At 39.3% G+C, this 16,111-nt stretch overlaps 1 protein-coding gene across 1 annotated transcript in view; it reads right to left on the minus strand.

Annotated features, from left to right (window-relative positions):
* Positions 1-11,642, minus strand: part of LOC149063571 (uncharacterized) — a 202,758-nt gene extending 191,116 nt beyond the window's left edge. The window contains exon 1 of the mRNA XM_089255890.1: positions 9,942-11,642. The gene's annotated coding sequence lies outside the window, so the exon portion shown is untranslated. The remainder of the gene's footprint in view (positions 1-9,941) is intronic.
* Between the last annotated feature and the right edge of the window lie 4,469 nt (positions 11,643-16,111).

The following is a 16,111-nucleotide window of genomic DNA, read 5'->3' on the forward strand; positions in this document are numbered from 1 at the left end:
CACACTTATAAAATAATCACTTCAAAGCACATAAATAGGTAAAAAAATGAATATCTCCAGCTCGCCGCTGGCAAAGTTTGACGACGCCCCTGAGATCCGCGACGCATACTTTGGGGAAACACTACTCTCGGGAAATTTCTAACCTCCTATTTCTACCATTTCCTGAATTTAGTCACAATTTTTCCTGTCTTATTTCATTCTAAAGCCCTAATTTATCCGCATGTCTTTTCATATGGCTTCAGGTTAAGAACTGGTCTAGGTAATTGGTTTTTAATTGGCCGTGGGTGCAAATTAAATTGAAGTAGTGCCATTGCTGGTGATTGAAGGAGAACCACAGAAATCTTAAGGGAAAAAACACTGATACGAATCATTTAAGAGAAATTTGGTCACTAAAAATACGCCAATTTTTAGAATCCAGTAGAATCTCGACCAGAGGGAGGCTTACGGTTATCTACCCCAGGGAGAAAACGGGCTCCCAGATATATCTCCCGTATAAATTTTTTCACAATGTTAATTTACTTGGTGCTAGTTTTAAAAAAATGTCTCGCTTCTAAAAATAGGGAGAACCCCTGGTTAAGGCAAGGTGACAAAATGAAAAAATGTGGTCCGAAGAGACCACGAATGAAAAGCAGTGAAGAAACACTGTTCTATATAGGTGGTTCTCTACCTATGGTCAGGGCCGCAACTATGGGGGAGCAGGCGGGTCTTGTGCCCCGGGCGCTGGACGGAAGGGGACGCCAAATGCATCCTTTAACTGCTTCTTCTATATTACACGTGGGCGCAAAAATACGTTCTTGTCCCGGCTGAAAAAGTACCTAGTTGCGGCCCTGCCTATGGTACGTGTATTCTTGGACCATTCAGGTACGTGAGAAAAAATAACCAGAAATTTGAAATGGTGGGTACGCATTCCACCTATGCATTTCTAAGGATGCGAAAGCCTCCTAACCATTTGCAGTAGGGTGTCTGAAGCATGAAAGGTTAGGAATCACTTGTCTAGAATCTGTGTTACAGGTTTTCAACTGGTGCTCAGTGAAGCCCAGGGGTCACCCCGACGGGTGAACCCCACGAAAGCTTTATTGGAGTGTCACAGGATCGAAAGCTGTAAAATTTTTCGTTGGTGTTGGGTATATGGAGAAATTCCTGCGGTGTTTGTTTAGGTGCTTCGTGGGACAGTCAACAGTCTCGTAACTATCAAGGTTTTCGCGAGAACTAAAAGGTCGAAACCTCTGATCTAGACCAGTTTCTAAAAAGTGGGCGATATCGCTCCTTAAAAGGATGTTGGAAGGGATCGGTTTGGGGAGGTAGTAGTTAGGGGGTATAATGTTGGATTCTACGTGTATACTAGTAGGAAGAAACGTTAAGAAAAATGAAATCTGAGAAAGAGGGAGAATTGAATATAAAAGTTTGACAGACTCTTAAGGAACTCTTTTGAAAGGTGGTTTGTGGACCCCAACTGGTCTGCAATATTTTTTAATGAGTCTATGGAATGTGTTTAAAACAGGGCAAAACTTTAAACGAAATTATGTAAAGAAAATATGGATTGTGTAAATTAGTTTTGCACAGAGGCATAACTTTTTTTTAGCCAACAATTGCTGAAACTTTCGTATCAAAAATAAGTAGCCTATAGTTTAATAAAAAATATTGTTGGAAAAAGTCAAAAGTATGGAAAAATATCATAATAAAAATTGTGCAAAAGTATCATAATATATAAATTGTGAAAAAATTGTGCCATCAAAATTGTGTTGATATTTTAAAATATCGCAATAAAAATAATTGCTGAAAAATATCATAATCCAAATATTTTTTGGAAAGTACCATAGTCAAAATTATTGTTGGAAAATATCGTAAATCAAACAGTTGTTGGAAAATATAGCCATCAATATTGTTGTTAGAAAACATCGTAATTAAAGATCTCACTGGAGAATATCGTAATCAAAACTGTTGTGGGAGAATATCGCAAACAGAACTATTACTGTAAATATCGTAATAAGAACTTATTGTTGAAAAATATAACAATTAAAATAATTGTTGGGAAATAACGCACTAAAAAAAATATTGTCCAAGAAAATGTTATCAAAATATTTTGGTAGTATTTTGTCAACACAATATACTCCAATTAGCAGAAATTGACATTATAAAAAGCACAGCGCGGATGGCGAAATTTGGTCTAGTGGCATCGGTGAAAATCTGGCCTAGGGGGCCCCCCTATATAATACTGCATTTCACTGCCATATTCCGTCAGCGGACAAAATTTCCGGCTCCTTGGGTGTCTGTTATTCATCTATAAATCTTATTGAGAGAGATTTATTAAAGAATACAGTCAGAAGGATATATATATAGTGATAGGATGTACGCTTAATATCGTTAAGAAAATATCGTAGTCAAAATAATTGTTAGAAAACATCGTGATCTTAATAAATAATTATTGAAATCGAGAAGCTATCCATACTGGGAATAAGACAACCATAAAAACACATTTTATAGGTATTCTGTTATATTTTATCACTTATATATTGTTTCTAGTTATTATAATTGCATTTGCAATTGGGTTGCTGTATTTTTGAAATATATAGCATCCGTATTTGTTATGGACATCTTTTTCTCAGTCACCTCGTTGGTCATTTTGCTTGTTGTGCCCTTGTATTTGTATAAAATAATTGTTGGAAAAGCACATCGTAATCAAAATTATTGTTGTAAAGTTATCATAATGAAAAATTATTTTCAGAAAATAGTGTTATCAAAATTACTCTTAAAAATATCGTATTCAAAATTACTCTTAAAAATATCGTACAAACATCGTAATCCAAATTATATTTGAATGAAGTTAAGAGAGGCTACTAATGCCTCTACTTCAGCGCCTCACGACACAGTGCGTGAAATTAGGAAGGCAGATTCATGTGTCTCCAGTGGTGTAGATGGTAGCATGCTTGCCCGGTATGCAAGAGGGCCTGGGTTCGAGTCCCGGCGGAGACGTGATGACTTTTCTTTCCGAGCTCCCCCTAAGCATAATATCCGGAAAATAACTGTTCCCTTGATATCTCTGGCTGAGAAAAAAGCCATCTAAATCTCTCCAAATTATATTGTTGAAAAAACATCGTAATCCAAATTATATTGTTGGAAAAACATCGTAATCCAAATTATATTGTTGGAGAAACATCGTAATCCAAATTATATTGTTGGAAAAACATCGTAATCCAAATTATATTGTTGGAAAAACATCGTAATCCAAATTATATTGTTGGAAAAACATCGTAATCCTATATTGTTGGAAAAACTATCGTAATCAAAATCATTCTTGGAAAATACCGTAATCAAAACCATTCTTGGAAAATACCGTAATCAAAACTATTCTTGGAAAATACCATAATCAAAATTATTGCTGGAAAACATCGTATGCACGTAGGTATAACAATAATTGAGGAAAATATCGTAACAAAACTATTTAGGGATAGTGTACTTTGAATTCGTTCACTGCGCTAATTTCATCCATAGATGACCATTGCACACCTCCATGCCTCCTAAATTGGGATCCTTGACGGGTCCAAGGCCAGAGTTTTCATGGGCCCCACTTTATCAAATTTATAGTGCGAAAAACAGACAAGAATCGTCCCGGGCCCCCCGGAGCCCTGTCAGCCCCCCGCTTTTGTGGGAGCCTGTACCCTCCTTCCTATGCTTCTAAAATATCATGTAATCAGTTCCTTTCCCCCCCCCCCCACAAAAAAAAAGAACAGGGTCCAAAGCAAAATGCGTATCATATAACTGAGGAAGAGAATAAAAAAAAAAGAAATGGGGCCGTTGGAAAAGTTGGGGCCGAAAAAAATAAAAGTTTTACCGTTCAGAACTGGGCTAGTGGACAAGTGCTTTCACCCCATATATAATACTCATTTCGAGGTAAAAAAAAATGGCGACCTTCGACTTCTTCAACCATCGCCAAAAAAGCAACAGCAGCAGCAACCCAGAATGTAGGCCTCTCCTATCAGAAGCCCTTCCCCCCCTCTGCCGACCTCCCTCTTATAACAGGAAAGTAGGGGCCCCAAAAAACATACATAGGAACGGTTGCACATGTAAAAAAAAAATTAAAGAGGCATACATAGGAAAAAAGGTGGGTGGAAGGAGCAGAGAGGTTACAGCGTAAAAAAATTGGAGGGGGCGATTGGATTTGCAGTTCACAGAACCAGAATCCACTCTCTTTCCCCCTCCCACCAATGCTGTGCACTCCCCCCCCCGGTTTTCTGGGGGGGGGTGTATTCCACATTCCTTTTTTTCGCCCCCCCCCCCTGTTCATACATCATGCTTTTATCGACCATTTTGATATCTACATGATTATTTTCCAACTCGGCTGAGGGGAGAAAAAATTTCACATCAGGGAGGGGGGGACAGTTGGGGCCCCCCTCTGCATATCAGGTTCTAATAACCTGCCCCGTTATATACACACACACATTGCAATTCATGCAGCACGTGAAATTTATCCACTGAGTACTTACAGCCGTTAACACTGTGTAAGATCCCAGCCAGCCCCATCCATGGGTCCTGATCATGCCGGGTCGATCCTCGTAATTTTTGTTTTGTGTTTCTACACCTTTTAACGTCTGTTCTGGGGACCCGCCAAAGATCTGAGCCTACGGACCCTCGTACAGGATATGAAGGAATCGTGAGCTCAGAATTGGAATCAAAGGAAGGGGGAGGACTGGTCAGAATGACCACTTACGACCTGGGTCCAAAAATGTATGGTTGCGTAACGAATATAGTTGAAATTTGGAGCCCCCGAAAAATTATGGGGCTCTTGACGTCTGTATGGAGACCATCGTAGATTCTGGTTCTCTTTTCCCCTTTCTAAAAGCTTTTTCTCGTCCCGGATTATTGTTATCTAAATAATTGAGCGAAGCTTTATAACAGGGCATTGTTGATGCAGACTTTTCTTCTTCCAGAGGATCATCGCCGTATGAATATTGCCCATGCATTTCAGATTTAGCAAACGGTAATCTTTAATAATTACTGTGTGATCGGTAATTGTTGAGAATAATTTTTCTCGTCCCAGAATCATTGTTATCGGAATAATTGCAAGACGATTATGGGTCATTGTAGCAAATTACTCATGTATTTCGGGATGTGGTCATCATTTAAATAATTGCAAGAGAGCAAATGATATCAGGACAGTATGTGGTGAAGGACTTCGAATTATCTTCTTTCGAATCATTAATATCGAAATAATTTGTAAGACAAGGCCCAAATAGCACAACCATAGATAATTTTCGTCTGATTATTTTGCTTTGTTGTGTGAATACTTTTTTCACCTCGAATCATTTTTATGGAAATAACATTATTATTGTATTCGAAATTACGTCACGATGTACCGATACATCCACGGCCACTTCTAGAGAACCTGGGAAAGCAATCTACAAATTTTCTCTTTTTTTCAAGAGTTTACACTATAAATTAATGTAATTACATCTGGTCTGGGGGCCCCCAAAGACTGTGCGAACCCCATGGGGGGGGGGGGGGTATATCAAAAATCATTGAAATTCAAGAGGAGGTTTATGTCTCTTGGGAGTTATCCATTGAAGTAAAGCAATCGAATAAAATTCATTGTTTTGAAGGATTTTTTCTCGTCCTGGATCATTGTTATGAAGATTTTTTTCCTCTCATGCAGAATATTTCTTATCCAGGACAGTTGTAGAGAAGGTTGTTGTTGTTGTTTTTTTTGTCTCTTTCCAGATCATTGTTGTGAATGATTATTTTTTCTCGTCCCGGATAATGGTTGCCAGGGATTTCTCTCATCCAGGACAGTTGTTGTGAAGGATTCTTTTTTCTCATCCTGGATCATTAATGTGAATGATTTTTCTCATCCTGATCATTACTGTAAATGATTCTTCTCGTTCCGGATCACTGTTATCGAAATAATTATGAGTGTTAATAACAGTCATTAATAACGGCTCGGGAACACTTTGGGGGAGGGGTTCAACCCCAATATAATGGTTGCAGCAAAAACTAAACGGGAGGCAAGAGCCCATAGGCTCAATACAATTATGCCTCCATAAATTTTTCTTTTGAATATATGTTACACTCTATATCAAAAAAGAGGTAGATTTTTGAAGATAAAATTGATCATAAATTAATAATTATTGTCAATATAAATTCCTATCTCTCGAAACAGTAGAAAAGCACGGCAATATCATAATTGTTTTAACGGAATAATGTAACTTGAGCTAAACTTCCTAAACACGTCCATTTTTTATCATCCCGGATTATTGTTATAAATAATTTTTCTTATCTCGGATCATTGTTGTAAAGGATTTTCCTCATCCCGGATCATTGTTGTGAAAGATTTTTCTCATCCTGGATCATTGCTAGGAACGATTTTTTTATCACCGTGGATCATTTGTAAATTATTCTTTTCGTCCCCCCCGGATCATTCAGGATTAATAACAGTTATCAAGAACGGCTCGAAAAAATTGAGGGGCTTGCTCCCAAAATGTTTCAATCAATATAATGATTGTGCCAAAAATTAGGAGGATGGCCATCAACACGAGTATGCCTATAGATTTGTCCATTGAATATATGATACATTAAAAAAATACATTTTTGGAGATTAAAATTAATCAATATAAATGCTATTTTCTGAAAGCACACAACAATATCATGATTGTTATAATGACAGTAACAATAGTATCAATCTCGCTTAGTAAACAAATCCATTTTTTATCGTCCCCATCATTGTTGTGAAGAAGTTTCCTCATCCTGGATCATTGTTGTAAAGGATTCTTCTCGTCCCGGATCATATTGTCATCGAAATAATTATGAGAGGGTTAATAACAGTCGTTAAGGACGGCTCGAAAAAAATGAGAGGGGGCTCGCCCTAACGTTTCAGTAGATATAATTATTGAAACAAAAATTAGGAGAAGGGCCAAATACGAGTATGTCTATAGATTTGTCTATTGAATGTGTATGATGCATCTATTTCAAAAGACATACATATGTGAAGTTTAAAATTGATCATAACAATTATCAATATATATAAATACTATTCTTCGAAATACTGAAAACGCACAGCGATATCACGATTGTTATAACGACATACATAGGCACCGGAATCTAAGGGCTGAGTTCATTTAAGCCCCCCCCCCCCAATAATTTTTGAAAAAACAATGCAATGCACCTTCCTTCTCCTGCGTACGTGCTTGCGTCCCGTATATGCGGGACGAACAGCAGCGAATTTTCAGCCCCTCCAACATTTTCTTCATGTCGGTGCCTCTGACGACATAATGTGTATATAAATCGAGCTTCACTTCCTAAACACATCCATTTTTTTATCATCCCGGATTGTTGTTGTGAATAATTTTTCGCATCCCAGATCATTGCTGTGAATGATTATTCTCATCCCAGATTGTTGTGTAGTAGTTCTTATCTCTTTCCGCATCACGTTGTGAATGTTTTTCCTCATCCTGGATCATTGTTATGAACGATTTTTTTTATCATCCCGGTTCATTATTGTAAATGATTCTTCTCGTCCTGGATCATCGAGGGCATTAAAGGACATCTAGAAACCCCCCGCCAAAAAAATGCTTCAACAGATATAATGATTGTAACAAAAGTTAGGAGGAGGCCCAGGGACTATGAATCAACGACGAATATGCTTATATCGATTTGTCTATTGAATATATGATACATCTAAAAGAAATACAATTTTTAAGGACTAAAATTGATCATAATAATTATCAATACACACACAAATGTCATTTCACGAAATACTGAAAACGCGCAACGATATCGCGATTGTTATAATGATAATAATAATAATATCAAGCTAGCTTGTAACATTTTTTTATCGTCCCGGAACATTAGTGTGAAAGGGTATTATCATCTCCCACCATCACTATAAATAACTATAAAGAATTCTTCTCTTCCCGGAGCATTGTTGCGAAGAATTTTCTCATCCCAGATAATTATTGTGGAAGATGACAGATTATAACAATGATTCCAGATAACAATGTAACTCGAGCTCACTTCTTACACATCAATTTTTTTATCATCCCGGATTATTGTTATGAATAATTTTTCGCGTCTCGGATCTCATTAATGAGAAAGATTTTTTTTCTCATCCCGGATCATTGTTGTGGAGGATTTTTCTCATCCCAGATAATTGCTGTGGAGCATTTTTTAAAATCTCTTTTTCGGGGTTATTGTTGTGAATGATTCTTTATTCTCATCCTGGATAATTGTTATGGACGATTTTTTTTATCATCCTGGATAATTTTTTATGAACGATTTTTTATATCATCCTGGACCATTGTTATGAATGATTTTTTTATCATGCCGGATCATTGTTGTGAGTTTTTCTTATCCCGGATCATATTATTGTAAATTATTCCTTTACGAGTCTCAAATCGTAATAAAAGTCAAACTGCTCCAAAAAAACTGAGGAGGGCTCACTCCGAATGTTTCAATAGATATAATAATTGTAGAGCAAAAATTAGTGGGAGGAGCAGAGCCCATGAGCACAATAAGAGTATGCCTATAGATTTGTCTGTTGACTATATGATACATTCTAAAAAAGAGATATATTTTTGAAGGTTAAAATTCGTCATAATTATTTATCAATATAAAAAAAAATGTTTTTTCTCGAAATACTGAAAACGCACAATATCACGATTGCCATAACGACATGATATAACTCGAACTCATTTCCCTAACACATCCATTTTCTTATCATCCCGGATTATTGTTGTGAAGTTTTATCATCCTGGATCATTGTTGTATACGATTCTCATCTCGGATCGCTATTGTAAATGATTCTTCTCGTCCCGGACAATTGTGGGTTAATAAGTCATTCACGACGGCTCAAAAAAAATTAAAGGGCTCGCCCTAAAATATTTCAATAAATACAATGATTGCAGCAAAAATTAGGAGGAGTACCGGGGACCATGGGTACAATACCAATCCATGATATGCCTATAGATTTTGTCTATTGAATAGTACATATGATACGTTCTACATAAAACAAGAATAAATTTTTGAAGAATAAAAATGAATCATAAATTAATAATTATTAGCATTATAAATTTATATTTCTCGAATTATTAAACGTAACAATATCACGATTGTTATAACGACGTAACGTAACCTCGAGTTCACTTTCTACAAACCCATCCATTTTTCATCATCTCGGATTGTTGTTGTGAATAATTTTCTCTCATCCCGGATCATTGTTGTGAATAATTTTCTCTCATCCCGTATCATTGTTGTGAAGGATTTTTATCTTTTCTTGGATTATTGTTATGAATGTGTTTCCTCTCTTCCCGGATCATTATTGTGAATGTGTTTCTCTCATCTAGGATCATTGTTACGAACAATATTTTTATCATCCCGGATCATTGTTACGAACAATATTTTTATCATCCCGAATCATTGTTACGAACAATATTTTTATCATCCCGGATCATTGCTTTGAAGTTTTTTCATCCCGGATCATTATTGTAAATTCTTCTTCTTCTCGTCCTGGATCATCGAGGGCATTAAAGGACGGCTCGAAAAAATTGAGCACGCTCGCCCCCAATGTTTCGATAGAAAAAATGATAGTGACAGAAATTAGGGGAGGGCCATTGGCCAAACACCAGTGTTCCTATAGATTTGTCTGTTGAATAATGCAGGACACATTCTATATATTATAAAAAATTGATGGAAAATTAATAATTATCATATAATAGTAATAGAAACAATATGTAAATATTGTTTCTTGGAATACTGAAAAGCACAACAATATCACGATTGTTACAATGGCATAACAACAATAGCATCGAGCTCAGTTCCCACAGGGAAGACCGGGATAAACAAAAGTTTTCACACCGCAAAAGCGATGCTAGAAAAGCGATGAATCGAACTCAAATTGAATTAACAATAATCCAATTAAAAAATAATTAACTTAATTAAAAATTTGTATTTACCTGCCAGGCTTGAAGATCATGCATCGGCCCTCGCTGTTGAGTGATGGCTCATCGTTGACTTGGGTTTTGCGCTTCATCGTAATAATGAAAGCACGTGGAAGAAGTGAATCAGCAGCAACAACACCTCGCCCTCCTCTCATTAAGAAAGGTACTTTTTAATTGAGCAAAAGAGGGAGGTGTGTGTGGTATGTGGGTGGATTGGGTTCGTCGTCGTTAACAGAAAAGGAAAAATCTTTTTTAATTAACCCCAGCGGAATCCGCCAGAGAGCGTCGTCTCTTTTCTCTCACACACACAACTCTCTCTCTCTCTAGTCTCGCCGAGTCTCTTTCTCTCTACAAGTTCCCGCCGCCGCTGCTGCTACGTCCGTCGTCGTCGTCGTCGGTCGCTCGAAAACACGGGAGTGACTGAGTGAGTGTGTGTGTGTGTATGTGTGTGTGAAGTGTATGCCGTAACGATGAGGGGGGGGGGGTGCTATAACAGAGAGAAGAGTCGAGAGTAGAGAATAGAACGAGGGGAGAAGATACGAACGAGAGCTGGGCAGTGAAGAAGCCAGCCGGGAGGGGAGGGGGGAGAAACAAGTATAGCAAAACTTCTTTAAAATTAAAAACTAGTCTCTTCTTTGATGACGATGAGTCGTCAGTCGTAAGCTTTAAAAGAGCGTAGCAGCAGTTAACCGATGAGTGTTAATCTGATCGTATTCACACAAACACACTTTTCAAGGATGGCGACCCACGTGCGAGGATCGCTGAATTGTGATCAAATTCCAGAAAGCATTCCAGTTAGAGAGGGAGGAAATGATGATCGAGACTCAGCGAGGAGGAAGTCCCAACTAAACAATGGTGATCTCCAACGGCACCTGGAGTAGATAAGAAATACAAGAAAAAAACGTCCGCGCGAACCGGCGTAGTCTGCTCCTCTTCTTTCCTCCACGTAAGGGAAAGGGGGGGGGGCAACAGTTTCTCCTCTCTCTCTCCTCGGGTTTTTCTTTCAAGACAATGACCACAAAAAAAGAGACTAAAGGGGGGAAGAGGATCTCACCCCTTGAATAAAATAAAACAAAAAAATAACTAAAAAAAAAGGGGCGAGAAAACTGTTTTTTAGGGGATTCTAGGTTCTTTTTAGGTCTTTTCCTCTTCTTTTATTTTGCTAGTGTAAAAACACACGACCGCCGCGCGTTCTTTTTGGAAGACAGAAAAGCAATGGTTTGGAGCTCTCTGGCTGGGGGTTTTCTTTCTAAAAACCGTCCTGTGCTGCTGCTGTGCTCTGTTCTCTCTCTCTACACACACTCACTCACTATGCCTTCTTGTCTGTGTGTGTGTTCTCTCTCTCTCTCTCTCTCTGTTCTTTCCTATACGCTGTAACAGAGAGAGAGAAGGGGGAGCGGGTGGAAGAGAAAGGCTGCGCAGTAGGAACGGGACGGTGGAGGGGGGGGATAGGGAAGAGAGGACGCAGGTTTTAGGCGTCCAATCAATAAAGTAGAGGTTAGGGATGGTAGGAGAGAGGGAGAGGAAAAAAATAATGACGATAAAAAGTGGAGAGAGAAGAGGATAGCAGAGAGGAGGAGGGAAGGGAGAGAGAGAGAGTAGAAAGAAGAGAGGGAAGGGAGAGAGAGAGAGAGAGAGAGATGAGGCATAAAAAAAGAACGGTAGGAGGGTCAGGGTGATAGGTGGGGGGAAGAGAGATGACAGGGGCAAGTGGATGACGGAGAGAGGGGGGGGGCCTCCTCGACGAGGAGCGGGGGGGAGAGAGAGCGATATATTGCAGACTCGGTGGATTGGAGAGGGTGGAATTATAGCTGTGTGGGGAAAGACGGGGCGGCTGCTGTCTGGATAGCAGCCACTGGAAGAGGGGAGGAGAGCTAGATGAGAGAGCGGGGAGGGGAGAGAGGGAGATATTGACTGGTTGGCGGGCTGTTGCTGCTTGCTTGCTTGCTAGCTAGCTATGATGGGGGCCGCCAGACAGATCGATGGAAAAAGTCGCCACTGCCGCGCACATAAAAAAAGAAATTACATAGGACGTTGGGAGTTTTACTCTTCCTTTTTTTTTCTTTTAGTATTAAATTTTTTATTTTAATACTCAGTTTTTTATTATTTTTATTTTCGCAAGGAAAATGTAGAGAGGAAAAAATGTGGTTTTTTTTTCTTCTAGTTCTTTTATTGTTTTTCTTTGTTTCATGTACGTTGGAAGTTCTCTCTTTTGGTGAAAACTGGACATTTTTATTTTTTTTGTCTTCTGGCTCGATATCTTTATAAAAGTTGCGGCCGTTCATATGAGAGGGAAAAAATTTTCAGAAAGTCTTCGGGAAGAAGGCACTTTTCTTTTTCTTTTATACCTTCTCTCGCTCTTATATATACCTTGTACCTTTTCCCTGTGTGTTGTCTGTAAATATCAAGGTCAGTCACCTTTTTTATGCATTTTCAATACATCGGGAAGGTCCGAGAAAGTCCCTGAAAGAAAAACAAATATTTGTCCGTAAATAAATGTAAGACTCGCTGAAATTTATTAATTATCTTTTTTTTAATTAATGAATTCGTTATTTAATTTTGAAATTTTGAAAATAATTTTTAAATTTTGATAATTTTTAATTTAATTTTTAAATTTTGATAATTTTTAATTTAATTTTTAAATTTTGATAATTTTTAATTTAATTTTTAAATTTTGAAAATAATAATTTTAATTTAATTTTTTTCGATTAAAATATTTAAATTTGTTAGTTTTGTTGAATTTATAAATTTTTGTCAGAAATTTTGAAATTAATTTTTGTTAAATTCTTGAATGTTGAATAGAAAGTCAAATTATTTATTGCACGGAAAGGACAGCGGTTGGACCCCCCCCCCCTAAAAGGGGACTGACAGGGCTGGGGCCCAGGACGATTCTCATCATTTTTTGTTTTTTCACAATGTAAATTCACTGTAAAGGGGAGCCCAGGCCCTTTCCAGAAATTTCGTTCGGGAGGGGGGGGGGAACCAAAGTGATTGACAATAGATTTTGCCATCTTTTTCCCTTTTTTCGGTCATTATGTCACATTTCGGGGGGGGGGGGGAGACCAGACCCCCAAGTCCTCCCCCCCCCCTCACCACATCCTTCGGGGGGTCCATCTGAAGTCTGGTCTGGTGGCCACCAAAGATCCCAGGGTCTACGGACAATGGCCATAACCGAGCACTCGACGAGAATGGTGCCAAAACAGATAAGGTCATGGGTAGTGGAGCCGGTTCTGGACAATTTTTAATCACAAGCGAATGATATTTTGGTAATAAAAAAATCACCCCCCCCCCCACCTTTCAGTTGGCGCCCTAAAAAATCGGCCCTTTCAGTTAGCGTCGTAGTTCACAGGATTCAAGAACCGGCCCTGTTGTGCAAGGCCGCAACCAGGGTAGTTCCAGTGGGTCTGGTACTCCGGTGCTCCTGCCGGAAGGACGCTGAGTTTATTTTATTTTTTGGTTGGGGCCCTGCCATTAGAAGAGGGTGGCATCCACTGTTAATCAGCGAATACGAATCGAAAAACATTAAACGTTTTCCGGTTCGATGAAGAAAAATTACTTTGCGGCCTTTTACAATATTCGTATGCATGCCGCGACCCCCCCCCCCTCCTCCTCCACCCTACGGGACGTCTTAACGCAAGGGGCCCATCCAGGCATGTGCCGGGGAGCCTCGTGATACATGAAATTTGGTGCTATGATTTTCTTGAGTATGCATGGGAATTTGTCGGCAGGTACCTCTCCAGCTACGTAGGACCACAGCACATCACTTTACCCGGGGGCCTATAGTGGGCTTGAAATGGCCCGGGTATGGGAGAAGCCGAGCGAGATTCAAGAGGAACTAGAATCAATATCATATTCATATTTTATATTTTTTGTCAGTGAAATTTCACCAGAGAATCAATGTATACCTCGATACAAATCCTTTTCGGGAGGCCCACTAAAAACTCTGGTCTAGTTGGGAAAGAGGTTTTATCCATAGGTCCTGCTAGGCCCTGAAGCAGTAGGTGGGCCAAGGGGGCCAACTGCTCCGTGCGGCAAAATTTAAGTTGGTGGCAATTTTAGGTGGAAACAAAGAACACTGTTATAAAACTATCGAATTTTACAGTTGTAGGGGGATTGGCGCAGCAAAATACTGTTTGTTTGCCCCGGGCGGCAAAAATTCTAGTTACGGCTATATATCCTGCATTCATGCCTGCAGGATGGGATCTTTGGCGACCCCAATCATTATTTCTCTCCAACCCCTCTACAATAAGTTTTTGAGTGGAAGAACAACAAAAATTATAGGAATATTCTCGGGCTCCCAGGCTGGAGCTCTTACAGCCATAACCTTGCAGGTATGGTTCTGTCCGTATATGTGTGTTTGTTGATAAGACTTAAGACTTATATTTTAAATATACAAATATCCATAAATTGAATGAGCGGAGGTGATTGAAATTGATTGAGAGCTAGGCTTTTTTAAACTGTTGAACTTGTCGGCTTCGCTTAATTGGATATCAACGATTGCAGCACATAATATCCGGTTATGCGGGGAACAATTGAATCGCCATTTTACAACGTTAGTATACTTTGTATGTTGAAAACTGACGGAGAAAGGATCAATATTAAGAAAGCTTCTCGAATAAATCAGAGATCAAAAATGAAATTTTTAGGAAAATTAACGCCCCCTATTGGCTCGACAGAGAACAAAAATAAAATAATTAAATGTATGTATTGGGGACAACTTGTGAATACACTACCTACTCTAGAATTTTTTGTTTTTTTCAATCTTAACTTATTTACATTAATTCCAAATGTTTCATTCAATAAAAACATTATGCGTGTACAAAGTGATTGATGCGTATTAACAGTTGACGTGGGAAGCGCAATATTCGATTAAGCGGGGAAAAGTCGTTGAAATTATCATATTAAGCGGGGAACTTTAACATTGCCCCCATGGGGGAAATTTTGGTGCAGGAGCATTTTATCCGTTTACGCGGGTGTCGTTTATCCGTTATCCCATTAAGCGGGGTGACTGTACGTCATTGATGTTACTTTTATCTTGTTTTGGGGCCCGGTGCGGTAGTAAAAATTCCCACCTGCCTAAATACGGTGTAGCTGGATATCTAACTACAGGAGTTGGACAGGATAATATGAACACCTATGAAAAAACAACACTCGAGGGAACCTATCGTATACAACCGCCCTCTAGTGTGGATGAGTGCCACACCTAGCGGGCAATAATGTGCCTACATAAGTCTAGGCATAGCAGTGATAGAGTTCGGATGCGATGTATATTGGGGCGTTAAAACTTCGTTATGGCTGACCTCGCAGATTTCAAAAGGGGCATGATTGTTGGAGCCCGCCTTTCCTTGGCCACAGTAATGAAAACGGCCACCTTTGTTGGTGTCGGGAGAAGTACTGATTCGATGGTAATGACAGCCTATAGCAAACAGGGAAAGACATCATCTACCAAGCATAACAGTGGCCGAAAGTCGAAGATGGCTGATAGATCCAGAAGGGTTTTGAAGCGGATTGTGTATGTGTGTGGCCAGAAAGCACAAGACAACAGCATCCCAGATAACATCTGAGATGAACACACATCTACAGGAAGATGTATCGACAAAAAATATCCGCCGTGAACTGCATGCAGCAAACATACACGGTAGAGCGGCTATTCCAAAAACCATTGGTGACACCATGCAATGCCTTGAAACGACAAACATGGTGTCACGAACATAAGAATTTGACACAACAACAATGGGAGAATGCAACAGACTAACGGACGTGTTTACGTTTGGAGAACGCCAGCATAAGCCTATGATGTTGACTGTCTCCTTCCTACTGTTAAGCATGGAGGGGGAATCAGTGATGCTGTGGGCCGTCGTGTCTCCCCGTGGTATCGGCCCACCTGTTGTCCTGGATGGGTGGGTTAAAGCGTCGGTTTAAGGTCAGTATTCTGGCCGACCATGTTCATCTAATGGTGCAATATTAGTTCCCTGATTCTCGACCTGTGTTCTAAAGATGATAATTCGCCCGTTCACACTGTTGGAATTGTCGGAGACTGACTTGATGAACACGATGATGAACTGCAACATCTCGTGTGGCCCGCTCAGTCCCCCTGATCTTAATATAATTGAACTTTTGTGTGGTATTTTGGAAGCCAAACTGCGCAGTAGGTTTCCACCTCCAAAGACATGTTCTGAATTAGC

This window comes from Pholcus phalangioides, unplaced genomic scaffold, assembly GCF_987345545.1.
Source record: "Pholcus phalangioides strain wild (caught in Gottingen) unplaced genomic scaffold, Ppha-v1.0 ptg000172l_1, whole genome shotgun sequence".
In the NCBI taxonomy this organism is placed as follows: domain Eukaryota; kingdom Metazoa; phylum Arthropoda; class Arachnida; order Araneae; family Pholcidae; genus Pholcus; species Pholcus phalangioides.